Source organism: Euphorbia lathyris, chromosome 2 (genome assembly GCF_963576675.1).
Source record: "Euphorbia lathyris chromosome 2, ddEupLath1.1, whole genome shotgun sequence".
NCBI lineage: Eukaryota > Viridiplantae > Streptophyta > Magnoliopsida > Malpighiales > Euphorbiaceae > Euphorbia > Euphorbia lathyris.
The window spans coordinates 80,291,147-80,305,679 of NC_088911.1; the positions used below are offsets into that span (position 1 = coordinate 80,291,147).

General features: G+C 29.1%; 2 long non-coding RNA genes across 4 annotated transcripts; one reads left to right on the top strand and one right to left on the bottom strand.

Moving 5' to 3' along the window:
• Positions 1–3,509: 3,509 nt before the first annotated feature.
• LOC136220612 (uncharacterized) lies at positions 3,510–6,354 on the top strand. 3 transcript variants are annotated; one of them, XR_010684614.1, is made up of 8 exons: positions 3,510–3,816; positions 4,210–4,323; positions 4,403–4,477; positions 4,699–4,775; positions 4,913–5,002; positions 5,088–5,158; positions 5,407–5,477; positions 6,164–6,354. It is a non-coding gene; the product is annotated as an uncharacterized lncRNA (long non-coding RNA). The 3 variants fall into 3 exon arrangements; XR_010684612.1 differs by having other exon boundaries at positions 4,403–4,775; XR_010684613.1 differs by lacking the exon at positions 4,913–5,002 and having other exon boundaries at positions 4,403–4,775.
• Positions 6,355–9,113: 2,759 nt separating this feature from the next.
• Positions 9,114–11,476, bottom strand: LOC136220766 (uncharacterized). Its single transcript, XR_010684710.1, has 4 exons — positions 11,144–11,476; positions 10,946–11,054; positions 10,759–10,837; positions 9,114–9,257 (listed from the first exon to the last, which is right to left on the bottom strand). It is a non-coding gene; the product is annotated as an uncharacterized lncRNA (long non-coding RNA).
• Between the last annotated feature and the right edge of the window lie 3,057 nt (positions 11,477–14,533).

The following is a 14,533-nucleotide window of genomic DNA, read 5'->3' on the forward strand; positions in this document are numbered from 1 at the left end:
GCCCCGGGATGAATAAACTGATTAGGATTCGGATTAAACATAGTACTGTAAACATTTGGAATGGGAAAACTGAAGTTGTTTCTTTGACCGGAGAGACCGCTCAAGCCACCACCGGAAGCATTAAGAGATGGTGGTGGCTGCTGCATCCTTCTGGAGGCAGAAACAGAAGAACCATCTTGATCCGTAGACATGTGAATTTCGATGTGATGAAGAAAAGCTTCAGTGCTCACAAAAACCTGGTTACAAATTCGACAGGCGATTTGTGGAGCGCCGGCGTACGTGCTTGTAGGAAGATTGTTGGAATTCCACCCATATCCAGCCATAGATTCAGGGTTTGAAAATTGAATTTGTGTCTTTTTTTGATAATCTGAAGAGAGGGCAAGAGAGAAGAGGGGTGTAATTTATAGCTAATTTGGTTACAATACACAGGTCATGTGCTAAGTTGTATAAAATGGCAAATATAATATCTTAATTATTATGTGCAGAGGATATGACTCATCAAATAAAAAGTTCAGAGTGGAGGGAAAGTTTTGGAGTATAGGGGCAACATCTGAATTTCTAAAAGTTACAAATGATCCCACATATTGTATCTAATAACCTCATAATTCTTAATAAATTTGTTGCATGCTGAAAATGGAAGACACGCTCCGTCATGTCTCAAAATGATTGTCACGTATCAAAAGAATGTGATAAATAGACAACAAATTAGGAAATTTTGAAAGTTCACGGGACAGTTGAATTTTTGGGTTATCCAATGCAATTAGACGAGATTATGGAGATATTGAATGTAACTGGACAGGTTATTGAATCAATTAGATAAGAACATAGGGTTATTAAACGCAATTGAAATTTTAGGCCAATATCTTGTTTGATAACTCATCTAATCATTTAAATTAAAAATTAAGCACTTATTTAATTTAAATGTGATTTTTTTAAGGTAATTCACGTGTGTTTGTATTATCAACTAATTGTTTATATTCGATATTTAAAATTCAGTATTTAATTTTATATTTTTTCAGCACTTAATTTTTATTTCTATCAAACAACATATAAGTACAGATTATATAAATCATGAAATCTATATTACATATAATAACAGAAACAGAAAGAAGATTAGAAGAGAATTTTAGATGCCATTTTGATGATGTTGCATGCTCTTACAAACAGAACATTTTTTTTAAATGTAAAAATTGTTAGTGATATTATAGAACAAAATGTATGAATTGGAAGAGTTTAATCGTAAGAAAAAAAAGGTAATTGGATTTGATGGGATTTTGATGATGTGGCATGCACTTAGAAAAATGATAATTCTTTTTTGGGTTAAGGTGCAAAAATATCCCTAACGTTTTGGGCTAGGAGCAATTTTACCCCTAACGTCTAAAATGGTGCAATTTTACCCCTAACGTTGATAAATTGGGTCAATTTCAGACACTATTATAAAATACAGATATTTTTATTCATTATTCTGCACCAATTGCATAATAATTCGTCTAAAAAAAGGATTTCATATTTTTTATAATTTAATAATAGAATTTGAGATTAATATTTATAAATTCGGTGGATTTTTAGAATTTTTTTTATCTAATCCGTACAAAAAAGACAGTATATTTTTTTATTTTTTTCACATTCCAATGAATGTTTGTGATTTGTTACTGATAAAATAACACACATATGAAGTGTAGATAACAAGATTCATGAGCGAGAAGACAGTTTGATGAATTATTTCTCAAATCGACCCAATTTATTAACGTTAGGGGTGAAATTGCTCATGACTTCCAACGTTAGGGGTAAAATTGCTTTTGACTTCCAACGTTAGGGGTAAAATTGCACCATTTTAGACGTCAGGGATAAAATTGCTCCTGGCCCAAAACGTTAGGGGTATTTTTGCATCTTAACTCTTCTTTTTTTATAAATTGTTAGTTATTATTTTTTTAAATGTAAAAATTGTTAGTGATATTATAGAACAAAAGACAAGATTTGGAAGGGTTTTTTTTTAAGAAAAGAATTGGAAGAGTTAATAGTAAGAAAAAAATTGGAAAAATCAATTTGTTTAAGAGTGAATTGAATGTGGTTAATGACATTTTTATAAGGGAAAATTACCCAGAAAATTCATATTTTAAAAACTATTTACAACTATGACAAGTTATAATTTTGGATTATATCAAACTAGTAAAATCAGTACTTTTAATATATTTTAAGGATTAGAGTTTATAAATTAGAAGTCTAGAATATATTTTCTAAGGTTTATAATTTCTGAATTTGAGTCTATAATTTTTAAATTATGGTATAAAATCATAATATATAGAGAGAATAATGACATATTAAGAATTAAATTTAGTGATATGACTTAGTTGTAATTTTGTACTTAATTATGATATTCATATATTTGACCCTTTTTATAAAGGCAAATGACATTAGAGTTTTTTTTTTGAAGTGGTTTGGTATTAATACCACAATGAAATACTTTTTTCATCTTCTAATATTTAAGCATAACTCATAGTTTTTTTTTCTATTTAATACGTTTATATCGAGTCATGATTATCCATCGTTTGACCATATACAATGACAAAAAGCATGGCTAGATTTATAGTTATTATGTAGTCTCTGTATCAAGTTATGATTGCCCCCCGTTTGATCATATATAATGATCCTATATTAGGTGGGGAGTTTATAGGAAGGTCCTGGTCCTCCAACTCACTAAAAGAACCTTCCATATACTAATGGACACACTACAACAAATCATTACTTGTGTCACGAATTATGTCACGTGAATTCAAATTTCGTGGCATATTTTAATTTAGCCACGGAAAAAATAGATTCCACTACAAACTTATGACCACTTGTTGTATTTATGCCACGGGTAATTTTTTTCTATGGCAAACATATACTTATGCCATGAATTTTGCTACAGTATTTTTTTTTCCGTGGCTAAATCTATTTATGCCACGGAAAAAAAAAAAATTACTCGTGGCATAAAATTACTTATACCACATGTAATTTATTTTATAAAAATTGTACTAAATTTAATTTAATATGTTAATTTGTTGCATTTTTTCTATGTGGAGGGAAACTACAAAAATTCGTTTGGATTAATCTGAAAATGACACGATATTTTGAAGTCGTGTTTGTATCAAACCACTAAACACAAAATTAACACGAAAATAAATACTTACAAAGTTTTGAATGATTAGTTTTTTAATTACAATATCTAATTAATTAAAACAAAACTTATCAAAATTATTGCATTTAATAAAAATAGGAGAAAGTTATACTATCTTTGAAAAATTAGCTTTTTTTGGTAAACTACGAGGGGCTACGCCCCATTTGAAAAATTAGCTAAATCAACATTTGTAAAGTATTATTTTATTAATTAAGTGTATACAAATTATAAAGTTTTAAATTGATGAAAATTTTAATATTTATTACTGGATTTCGTCCTAACCTTTTAAAATCCAATTACATGCCTTCAGCACTTGCAATCCTTATCCCTTCAACTTCCCCTTCTTTCCCGCTTCTATTTTTGAGAAATTTCCCTCTTCAAACTCCATTCCCCCTCTACTCTTTGGCTCTCAAGTGTCGGATGGCCTTCGATTGTACACTGATTCGTTTGTTTGTCCTTCTCCGAAACGCATGCTTCTCTTATCTTGAGTTCCGTCGGCCACCGACTGTGATTCAAACCCTATATTCGTAATGATTTCTTGCAATTGGATCCTCAAGCGGCAACTAACCCTCAGAACATGTAAGAACTGCAAACCCGATTTTACCCTTCCCTAAATCACCCTCACGCTTGTCGCTTCCACACTGCACATTTTCGAGGTAATTCATATAATCCAGTTTCCAATTTGTTATATTATGTTTGTTGTTTCAAACTATGACGCCTGGTATTTAATTATCCATTAATTAGCTATTGCACTTCAAACCAGTTTCGTTTTGTCATAATGCTGAGTTCCTTAATTTCATGTTAATTTACTAATACTTCATTCTGCAATTCATTGATTCCTTCTCTGCTTCTGTTTTTTTCATTATATGGATGTTTAAATTCATTATGAATATAAAGAAAGGGATTCCCTATATATGTTAACTGTGTGTAAAATCAATTATGGTTGATGTTATTTCATCTTTTTATATGTAACAGTTTATCTTGGGTTTTTTTCTCTATCTTTCATAAAATAATTACCTTGAATCACCTTATTCTTATTCTAATTTCAGTTTTTACCCTTTGGACTATTGCCACATTGATATGATATGGAAGAGAAAGCTGCAAGGACATATGATCTTGCTGCCCTCAAGTACTGGGGCCCTTCCACCCACATTAATTTTCTTGTAAATTTTGAAACCCCTTTCATGAATTAGTATAATCTTTCTCGAGATATATCTTAATCTTAGTTTTCGTTTCGTTTAGCTGGAAAAATATCAGGATGAGCTGAAGAGATGAAGAATAGATGAGCCGTCGGGAATAAGTTAATCATTTAAGACGGTAAAGACAATTTTTTTGCTTAATTACGAGAATGGTTAGTTAATTAATTGATTTTTTCCCTATTTCTATGGAGTAAAACATTTGGTTCTCTAGGAGTGATTCAATTTATAGAGGAGTAATAAGGTTTTCATTAATCTTATTGCATGGTTTCACAAGAAGCCCCTTCTTAATAGTATAAAGTTAGCTCATTGTTCTAACTGTCATATATCTATGTTATGGAGACATCACCTGCATTGAAGATGTCAAGCAAGGATAGGCAGAGTCACTGGAAACAAGGACATTTATCTTGGTACTTTCAGTGAGTTCTTTCTTTCATTTTTTATATTTGATAGATTTATATTCTGATATCAAGTTCAAACTTTTATTGGAATCTTGGTGAGTATAAAGCTTATACTTTTTTTTTATAACATTTACTGCATGTTGTTTCCACAAAAGACTAGTAATGCTTTTATAAGGCGATGATGGCCTTCTAATTTGGGGCTACTTGATGCATGCTTCTAATTGTCAACTACAATCTAACTTTCTGTAAGACTGTCTTTTTTTATGTTATTTTATCTGATAAAGTGGAATCAAAGTAATTTTATGAGTGAAAGAGATCATTTTATTTCAGGCTCAATGGCTTTGTTCTTCTGCTCAATCAGAACCTTCATTCTCTCCCTTAATCTCTGAATTGTCATTAAGGTTTCTCCTATCTATCCTCATTTTGTGCTTATTATGCATATCATCTTCTGTTAGTTATAATTGTTATTCTTTTTCTTATTTAGTTCATTTTTCTAATTTTTTGCTTATTGCAATTATTTGTGGGTTATGCATTGGTTAAAAATGTCAATTTTAACCAAGTTTGTGTTTTGAAAGTAATTACAATGTAAAATCAAGTCTTGAACTTAAATTGCTTTTGTTTTTGGATTTATTATTTTCAACCTAAAAAGAAACGCTAAAGAAAAGCATTGAGGAAGATGGAGCAGACAATTCCTTTGAGGCATCACACCACATAAAGCTAGTAAGTTTAATACCTTTTTGCTTTTCTTTCATTGAAAGTATTGAAAGATAGAAATATAAAAAGGAATATCATGATAACAATGTGGTATTATTAGACGATTGGTTACTAGAGCTTTGTTCTTTTTTGACTTCTCTATTTTCATGGAGAAACCAGAGGATTTAGTTATTGCTGGAAGATTTTTAGCTCCCTATTATGTGCTAATTAGTTGGCTTGATCTTTCAATATGGGATTTTTTAATCAGTGATGATGATATGAACTCACAATTAATATCCAATTCCAAAAAATTTGAAGCCTTATCTTGGTGTAATTTCAATTATATTGAATTATTATTTGATTAATTGAAAAGTGGATCAATTACTCTACTTCTGAAATTGTAGACTTGTATGCTTATCTTGTTTATTTTCCATACAACTTTTGGGCATATCGTACAATGTTATTATTCATGCATACAAGCAATGTTGAGTCTATGGAAGTGGTCTGTACTATAACTTCTTAGTCAATTGTTGGTTGTGCTACGTGGTTTTCAGTATAATATACAACTATATGTTATCTTTTTAATAGAGCATAGAAGGTGAAAAGTATGATAGTTTGGTTTAGCCTTTGCGAATTCATAGTATTTTGTGATCATGTTGTGCTTCTTTGTCGTTTTTGTATAAATTACTACAATGTATAGCATATTTTCTTAGTATTGCAGGTAAAAAGAAGTTCGAAGAGCTAGTATCTCCATCCGCAACAAATGAATGTTGTTAACGTGATCAATATTTATAGAAGTTATAAGAGATTGGATATTGTATTTTATTTGATAGATATATATTTTTACTGTAAATATTTATATTATGGGGATATAAAGTATTTGATTCAGATGTCAATTGCACAATATTCAATATGTATATAAATAGATCTAATGACACCAATAAATTCTATGCCTCGACTTGTTTCATATTTGAATCTATTAATATTTTTTTCACAGTTTAAATTGGGTTAAATATGGCCAACACGAATTACAAAGAAAAAAGAAGAAGTTTGCCATGATTATATTTGTGGCTAAGCAAGATTTCTAGCCACAAGTGTTTTATCTTTGCTACGGTTATACTTGTGGCTCAATAAGGTTTCTAGCCAAAAATATTCTATTTTTTGCTACGGTTATGTCCGTGGCTAGCTAGGATGAATTACGACAGGCTGCTTTGTTTTGCCACGAGTATTTTAATTTTGCTACGATTTTTCCTGTGGCAAATGGATATGATTAGCCACGGATTTTTTCGTGGCATAAAAATCAATTTAAGCCACAACCATGATTTTTCGTGGCAACTACCTAGCCACGCTCACTTGCGCCACGGGAGTAGCTACCTTGAATTCTCGTGGCTAAATAGTATAGCCACAGAAATATCACACTTGTGCCACGATTCTAATCGTGGCGCAAGTGATGATTTGTTGTAGTGACACCTGTCCTTCACTTATAACAGCTCATCAAATAAAAAGTCTCTTTCACGGCAAAACACGTTCTCCATCTCCCTCCTCCATTTTCCGTCACTCCGATTGCCTCACTCAGATTGCCGCTGCTGATGAAGTCTTGTTGCCGATCTCCACCGTTCTCTTTCAACTTGTTTATCAGTGTAGTGAGACCTGTCACTGATTGATTTTCCCTTCGTCAAATTCTCTTCTCCGTTTGCTTCTTAACCATTCCACCTCTCTCTCTCTCTCTCTCTTTTTTTGTCAAAATGTCTAAAATGTTTACTATGTTACTAATATAGTTAGAAATAATAACCACAAAAATGTGCAAAACTACTTCAGTTTATCGACAAATTAATATGTTTGGAAATGTCTGATATGACAGTTTAATAATTGTCAAGTTAGTTCATTCAAATTTTCTATTATATAGCAGTAGTGGCAGAACCAGGACATTAGATGAGCCGAGGTTCAACTTAATGAAACAATCGTTGTTCATCGACGAGTCATTTAAAAAAAATTAAAACTTCATAGTTAAACCTTATTTCTATCTTTTATTCCTATATATCTTACCAATAACAACCTAGGAATGATAAATTTATAGGCGATCAATTACTCGATATGTAATTATAGGGTGTGGGCTACTGTTACTTTGTTGTAAACAAAGTAAAATTTACGTTGATGTGATCACCATTGATTTGATACTAGAATAAAATATAGTAATGATGGATTCAATTAGTTTTAAATTGGTAACTGTTTCATCCGGTTACAATTTTTTTTAACTAACCTCCTTCCTCAATTACTTTTCCTTCCCCACTAATGCTTCGATTTTTTTTATTGGAGTTTGATAGGTTGTTATTCTCATCCCACTCACAAATTGGCTTAAACTGTTAAAAGAAAAAAAATTACTAATGTTGGCAAAAATTCATAAACTAGCTTCAAAAGTATAAAACCAAAAAGTGAAATCACTAATTATGGAAAAAATCACTTAAAACCTTTAAATTTTACCAAAAATAATTCAGTTTACACATTATTCACATGAAATCATACTTAATTTTAGTAAATTATTAGTATTTATTATTATCCAAAAAAATTATTAATTTCATGTGAAATTTAAATCCTATATTATCAGAAGTAATTCATGTAAATCCACCAACTTTGCGAAAAATCAAGTTTCAGGCAAAACTGAACTTATCCTCTATTGTTAGATTTTATTTACGTAAAAAGCAAATTATGAACGTTAAATAGAAACCTTGTGAAAATAGAGTTTTACATAAAACCTTTGAAATTAACGCAAATCTTTTATTTTTAGATATAATTATGTATAGTTTGACTAAATTACGTAATCTTTTTATTTTAGGGGGGAAAAAATTCACAAACCTTGTGAAAATAGAGTTTTACGTAAAGCCTATGAATTTTACGTAAAGCTTTTATTTTTAGACATAATTTACGTAAGGTTTGACTAAATTTACGTAACCCTTTTACTTTACGAGAAAAATCCACAACCATTGTGAAAATTAGAGTTTTACATAAAACCTTTGAACTTTACGTAAATATTTTATTTTTAGATATAATTTACCACTACAAAAAAAAAGGATTTGTTGTGACGAAAAATTCCGTCAGAACATATACTTATTTTGTCACAATATACATATAGTGACTAAATATTTTGTCACAAACTTCGTTGCAATAAGCTCGTCTCAATAAGTTTCTTGTGACGAAATTGTAGTTTGTCTCCATTATTAAGATCATTTTGAGACAAAATTTCATTCGTCACCTTTGCGGTATATATTGTGACCAATAATTAGTCATGACATCGATTATATTTCGTTGCTACTAGATTATATTAGTCACAAAATGTTAGTTGGTTGGACAAATGTTTAATACCTATTGTGACAAAATTTGTTAATATGACAAAAGAATATTTGTTACAATTAATTTATTATTAAAATGTGACCAATGCAATATTTGTTACAATTTATTTAATATATTGTGATTAGTGCATCGTCATCAATTGTGTGATTTTTTTTAACAAGTTAGATGTTCTGGTCATAAGTTTTTTGCTTTAAAACTTAATTATTCATTTTATATATCAAGCTAATGAATATAATATCATATCTCAAGACTCAATCCAATATTCTATTAATCCACAATAGAAAAATGTACATTATCAACAATAGAAAAGCCACTAATTTAATTACAATGAAGAACACCAGATGTTTATAAGAAACAGTAAATCTAAAAATAATATCCAACTTTAATTTTGAGACAGTAGTTTTGCGAAATTGTTGCTGCTGCTCCAATTTAGAATACTCTTGGTGCCTCGAGATCATCCTGAAAGCAACAAAAAAGTAAACTATAACCCATCTAATAAGTATACAAGGAAAGCTTTTTAATAAGTTAATAACAAATTTTCTACATCCAGAAGACATGAACTGCTGTCTAAATTGTTAAATATCCAAAGGATGAACAAAATCTAACAGTTTTCTTACACAACTGAGAAAAAAATAACAATTCATGATCTTAAATATATGGTACAATAAACACAGGATGACAAAGGATTGAAGATTTTTAGTTGGAGAAAAGCATCATGGAGAAAAAAGATATCATTGACCGTACAGAAAGTTTCCTATAGTGAGTAGTAATAGAAACTTTTTTTCCTTGATTACTTGACGAATCAACTAAATATAAAATCTAATAGAAACAACTACGAAACATCATAAACAATTCATAATCATAACACATAAAATTACGCTTAAATAAGAGGTTGCATATGCAGGAGGCCTGGATTCAATTATTTTGCTAGTGTGGATTGGTCATTGACGCTGAATTGAAAAACCACATTTGTTTTGCCAATTTTACACCTACAGCTAGAGAACTATCAAACTGAATATAAATATATAATATAACACATCCCCCTGCAGAAATAATTTCATTCTTCATTTCTATTTCTAGATAGCATCACATATATTAGATTACCTTGCTTTAATATCAATAGCTATCTCACAATTGCATAAAGTCAATGCTTGAAACAACTAATTGACTTGAGTAATTTTTGTGTCATATTTAGCAAAGTGGTAAATTCCTAACTGATAAATCAGAGCCAGACTATCCTTTTAAAAGCAAATTTTCATATCAGGCTATAGAAACCATTTAACAGAGTTATCAAACTTCAATTTTTTTGTTAGACCTAGTCTAAACTTGTCAAGAAAATATTTCCTCTATCTCATGTCAGCTCATGACAATTAAAATACTAGAAAAAACACAAGTTTTTATAATAAAAATTGGGATAAGGTACCAAAATAGGCCTATGGTTTTGGGGGAAGTATCAATTTAGGTCTCGAGAACAGATTGGACACGTCATTTCTATTACTCCGTTAAGTTTTGATTTCTCCCTCCACGTATAATCGATAGAACTTAACGGAGTAATGTCAACGTCGTGTTTCGTTCCATTATCGATGCCTAAATTGGTACCTTTTTTTAAAGGCCTATATTAGTGTTATTTTTTACGTGGAGCCTAAATTGATACTTCCCTAACAACCATAGACCTATTTTAGTACCTTATCATTTGACACAATCAAATTAACAAGACCATATGACATGTTACAGAAAATTAAGATATGCAATCTAGAATTGGCGAGTGTTGCGGGTGTTAGTATTTGCTGGATCAAATTCATTTGTACATCCGCCATACCAAAACCATCCCCTTATTCACATAAACCAATAACAGTGCACACAAGATCAACAGATATAATAGGAAAATTTACCAGAAAATTTTGAATAATAGTAATGTCAATGTACCCAAAATATTGAATAATAATAACATGCTGCATACCTTGATATAGAAATTGCCGTCTACTTCTTGAACTAGGGATAAACGTTGAACCAAATTTGTCACTAGTTTTTTTCTGAGTCTACAACATACAACAAATATCAATTTCAATTAAAATAGTTTAGGGTGGAAACAAAACCAAATTTCAAATAACGAAAAACATAAAACATTATCTAATTTGAGAGTTTACTGTATGGAAGAAGCAGCCTTGGCAGCTCTATAAGCTTCGGGAGCGGTACTCTATAAACGATGGAGAATTAATTGCAGCATTCTCTCAAATGGCACCGTATTGCAAAAATCTGAAACCCTACTCAGACCAGAGCAATAAATTGAAAAAACCCAATTTATAAATACCCAAATCATACGGATAACATTTACATTAACAAACCTGAAATTCTATTGGGTATGAAGAAGTGAGTAGAGACTTCAATTAGACACCATAACATCAACAATGGCTGACAGAGCTACAATGTTGGTCTTTCAGAAAATTTACGGATCTGAAATTGATATTCACAGAGACGGATAAGGATAAAGAGCAAGGGGAAAACAGAATGGAAGAAGGTAGAAATAGGAAGTGGTGGCAAGAGTTGGTGGCCGGAGAAGAAGCAAAGGTGGGAGATGGGTTTGGTTATAGGGTTTCTGATATGAAAGGGGAAAGTGAGGGGTCGCCAGAGAGATGAGTTTAATTTCTGTTATCCACTTGTTTTATATTTAGGTTTCATTTTGTTAATGAATTTCGTCTTTTCCTTTTCTTTTCCAATAGAGAAAATAATAGATATATAGTTATAATTTTGAAACATATTGTGACCACACACTATTTCTTGCCATAGTCACTAATATCATAATAAAATTAAAAATCGATGATATATGTTGTTGTAACAAAATTATTTTGTCATAATAGTATTAATTTTTTAGAGACAAAATAATAGTCTCCATATATGTTTACAATTTTAACCCAAAAATATTATGTCATATATATTGCTACGAAATAGTAGTGACAAATTGATTTCGTTCCAAAATATACGTATAGTGACAACATTTTGTCAAAATAAGTATTTCATCACAATCTTTTGTATCTAGATTAATTATTGTGACAAATAATTTATTTTGTCACAATAACCATATTTATTGTGACAAAAATACTTTCGTTACAACAGAATTAGTCATAATATCATGATTTTTTTGTAGTGTACGTATAGTTTGACTAAATTTATATAACATTTTTATTTTAGGAGAAAAAAATTCACAAACCTTGTGAAAATAGAGTTTTACGTAAAACCTATAAATTTTACGTAAATCTTTTATATTTTGATATAAATGACGTTAAGTTGGACATAATTTATGTAACCTTGTTATTTTAGGAGAAAAAATCCACAAACCTTGTGAAAATTAGAGTTTTACATATAAAACCTTTGAACTTAACGTAAATCTTTTATATTTCGATATAATTTACGTAGAGTTTGACTAAATTTACGTAATCTTTTTAGTTTAGGCGGAAAAAATTCACAAATCTTGTGAAAATAGAGTTTTACGTAAAACCTGTGAATTTTACGTAAATCTTTTATTTTTAGACATAATTTACATAAGATTGACTAAATTTACGTAAACCTTTTACTTTAGGAGAAAAATTCACAAACATTGTGAAAATTAGAGTTTTATGTAAAACCGTTGAACTTTAAATAAATCTTTTATTTTTAGATATAATTTACGTATAGTTTGAATAAATTTATATAACCTTCTTATTTTAGGATAAAAAAATTCACAAACCTTGTGAAAAATTGAGTTTTACATAAAACTTTTAAACTTTACGTAAATCATTGATTTTTAGATATAATTTACGTAAAGTTTGACTAAATTTACGTAATCTTGTTACTTTAGGAAATAAAATCCAGAAACCTTGTGAAAAATAGAGTTTTACGTAAAATATTTGAACTTTACGTAAATCTTTTATTTTTAGACATAATTTACGTAAAGTTAGACTAAATTTACGTAACCTTGTTATGTTAGGAGATAAAATACAGAAACCTTGTGAAATATAGAGTTTTCTGTAAAAATTTTGGATTTTATGCAAATCTTTTATTTTTAGATATAATTTATGTAAGGTTTGACTAAATTTACGTAACCCTTTTATTTTATGAGAAAAATCCATAAATCTTGTGAAAAATGGAGTTTTACGTAATACCTTTGAACTTTACGTAAATATTTTATTTTTAGACATAATTTAAGTATACTTTGACTAAATTTAGGCAACCTTTTTATTTTAGGAGAAAAAAATTCACAAACCTTTTGAAAATAGAGTTTTACGTAAAACCTATGAATTTTACGTAAGGTTTGACTAAATTTATGTAACCCTTTCACTTTAGGAGAAACATCAATAAACATTGTGAAAATTAGAGTTTTACGTAAAACCTTTGAACTTTACGTAAATATTTTATTTTTAGATATAATTTACGTATAGTTTGACTAATTAATTCACAAACCTTGTAAAAATAGAGTTTTACGTAAAACCTATGAATTTTACGTAAATCTTTAATTTTTAGACATAATTTACGTAAGGTTTGACTAAATTTACGTAACCCTTTTACTTTAGGAGAAAAGTTCACAAACATTGTCAAAATTAGAGTTTTACGTAAAACCTTTGAACTTTACGTAAATATTTTATTTTTAAATATAATTTACGTATAGTTTGACTAAATTTATGTAACATTTTTATTTTAGGAGAAAAAAATTCACAAACCTTGTGAAAATAGAGTTTTACGTAAATCTTTTATTTTTAGACATAATTTACGTAAGGTTTGACTAAATTTACGTAACCGTTTTAGTTTAGGAGAAACAATCTTGTGAAAATAGAGTTTTACGTAAAACCTATGAATTTTACGTAAATCTTTTATTTTTATACATAATTTATGTAAGGTTTGACGAAATTTACGTAACCTTGTTATTTTAGGAGAAAAAATCCACAAACCTTGTGAAAATTGGAGTTTTATGTAAAACCTTTGAACTTTATGTAAATCTTTTATTTTTAGATATAATTTACGTATATTTTGACTAAATTTATGTAACCTTTTTTATTTAGGAGAAAAATTCACAAACATTGTGAAAATAGAGTTTTACGTAAAACCTATGAATTTTATGTAAATCTTTTATTTTTTGACATAATTTATGTAAGGTTTGACTAAATTTACGTAAGGTTTGACTAAATTTACGTAACCTTGTTATTTTAGGAGAAAACATCTACAAAGCTTGTGAAAATTGGAGTTTTACGTAAAATCTTTAAACTTTACGTAAATCTTTTATTTTTATATATAATTTACGTATAGTTTGACTAAAATTACATAACCTTTTTTATTTAGGAGAAAAAAATTCACAAACCTTGTGAAAGTAGAGTTTTACGTAAAACCTATGAATTTTACGTAAATCTTTTATTTTTTGACATAAATTACATAAAGTTGGACATAATTTACATAACCTTGTTTTTATAGGATGAAAAATCCACAAACGTTGTGAAAATGAGAGTTTTACGTAAAACCTTTGAACTTTATGTAAATCTTTTATTTTAGATATAATTTACGTATAGTTTGACTAAGTTTACGTAACCTTTTTTATTTAGAAGAAAAAATTCACGAACCTTGTGAAAATAGAGTTTTACGTAAAACCTCTGAAGTTTACTTAAATCTTTTATTTTTAGACATAATTTACGTAAGGTTTTTCTAAATTTACGTAACCCTTTTACTTTAGGAGAAAAATCCATAAATCTTGTGAAAATTATAGTTTTACG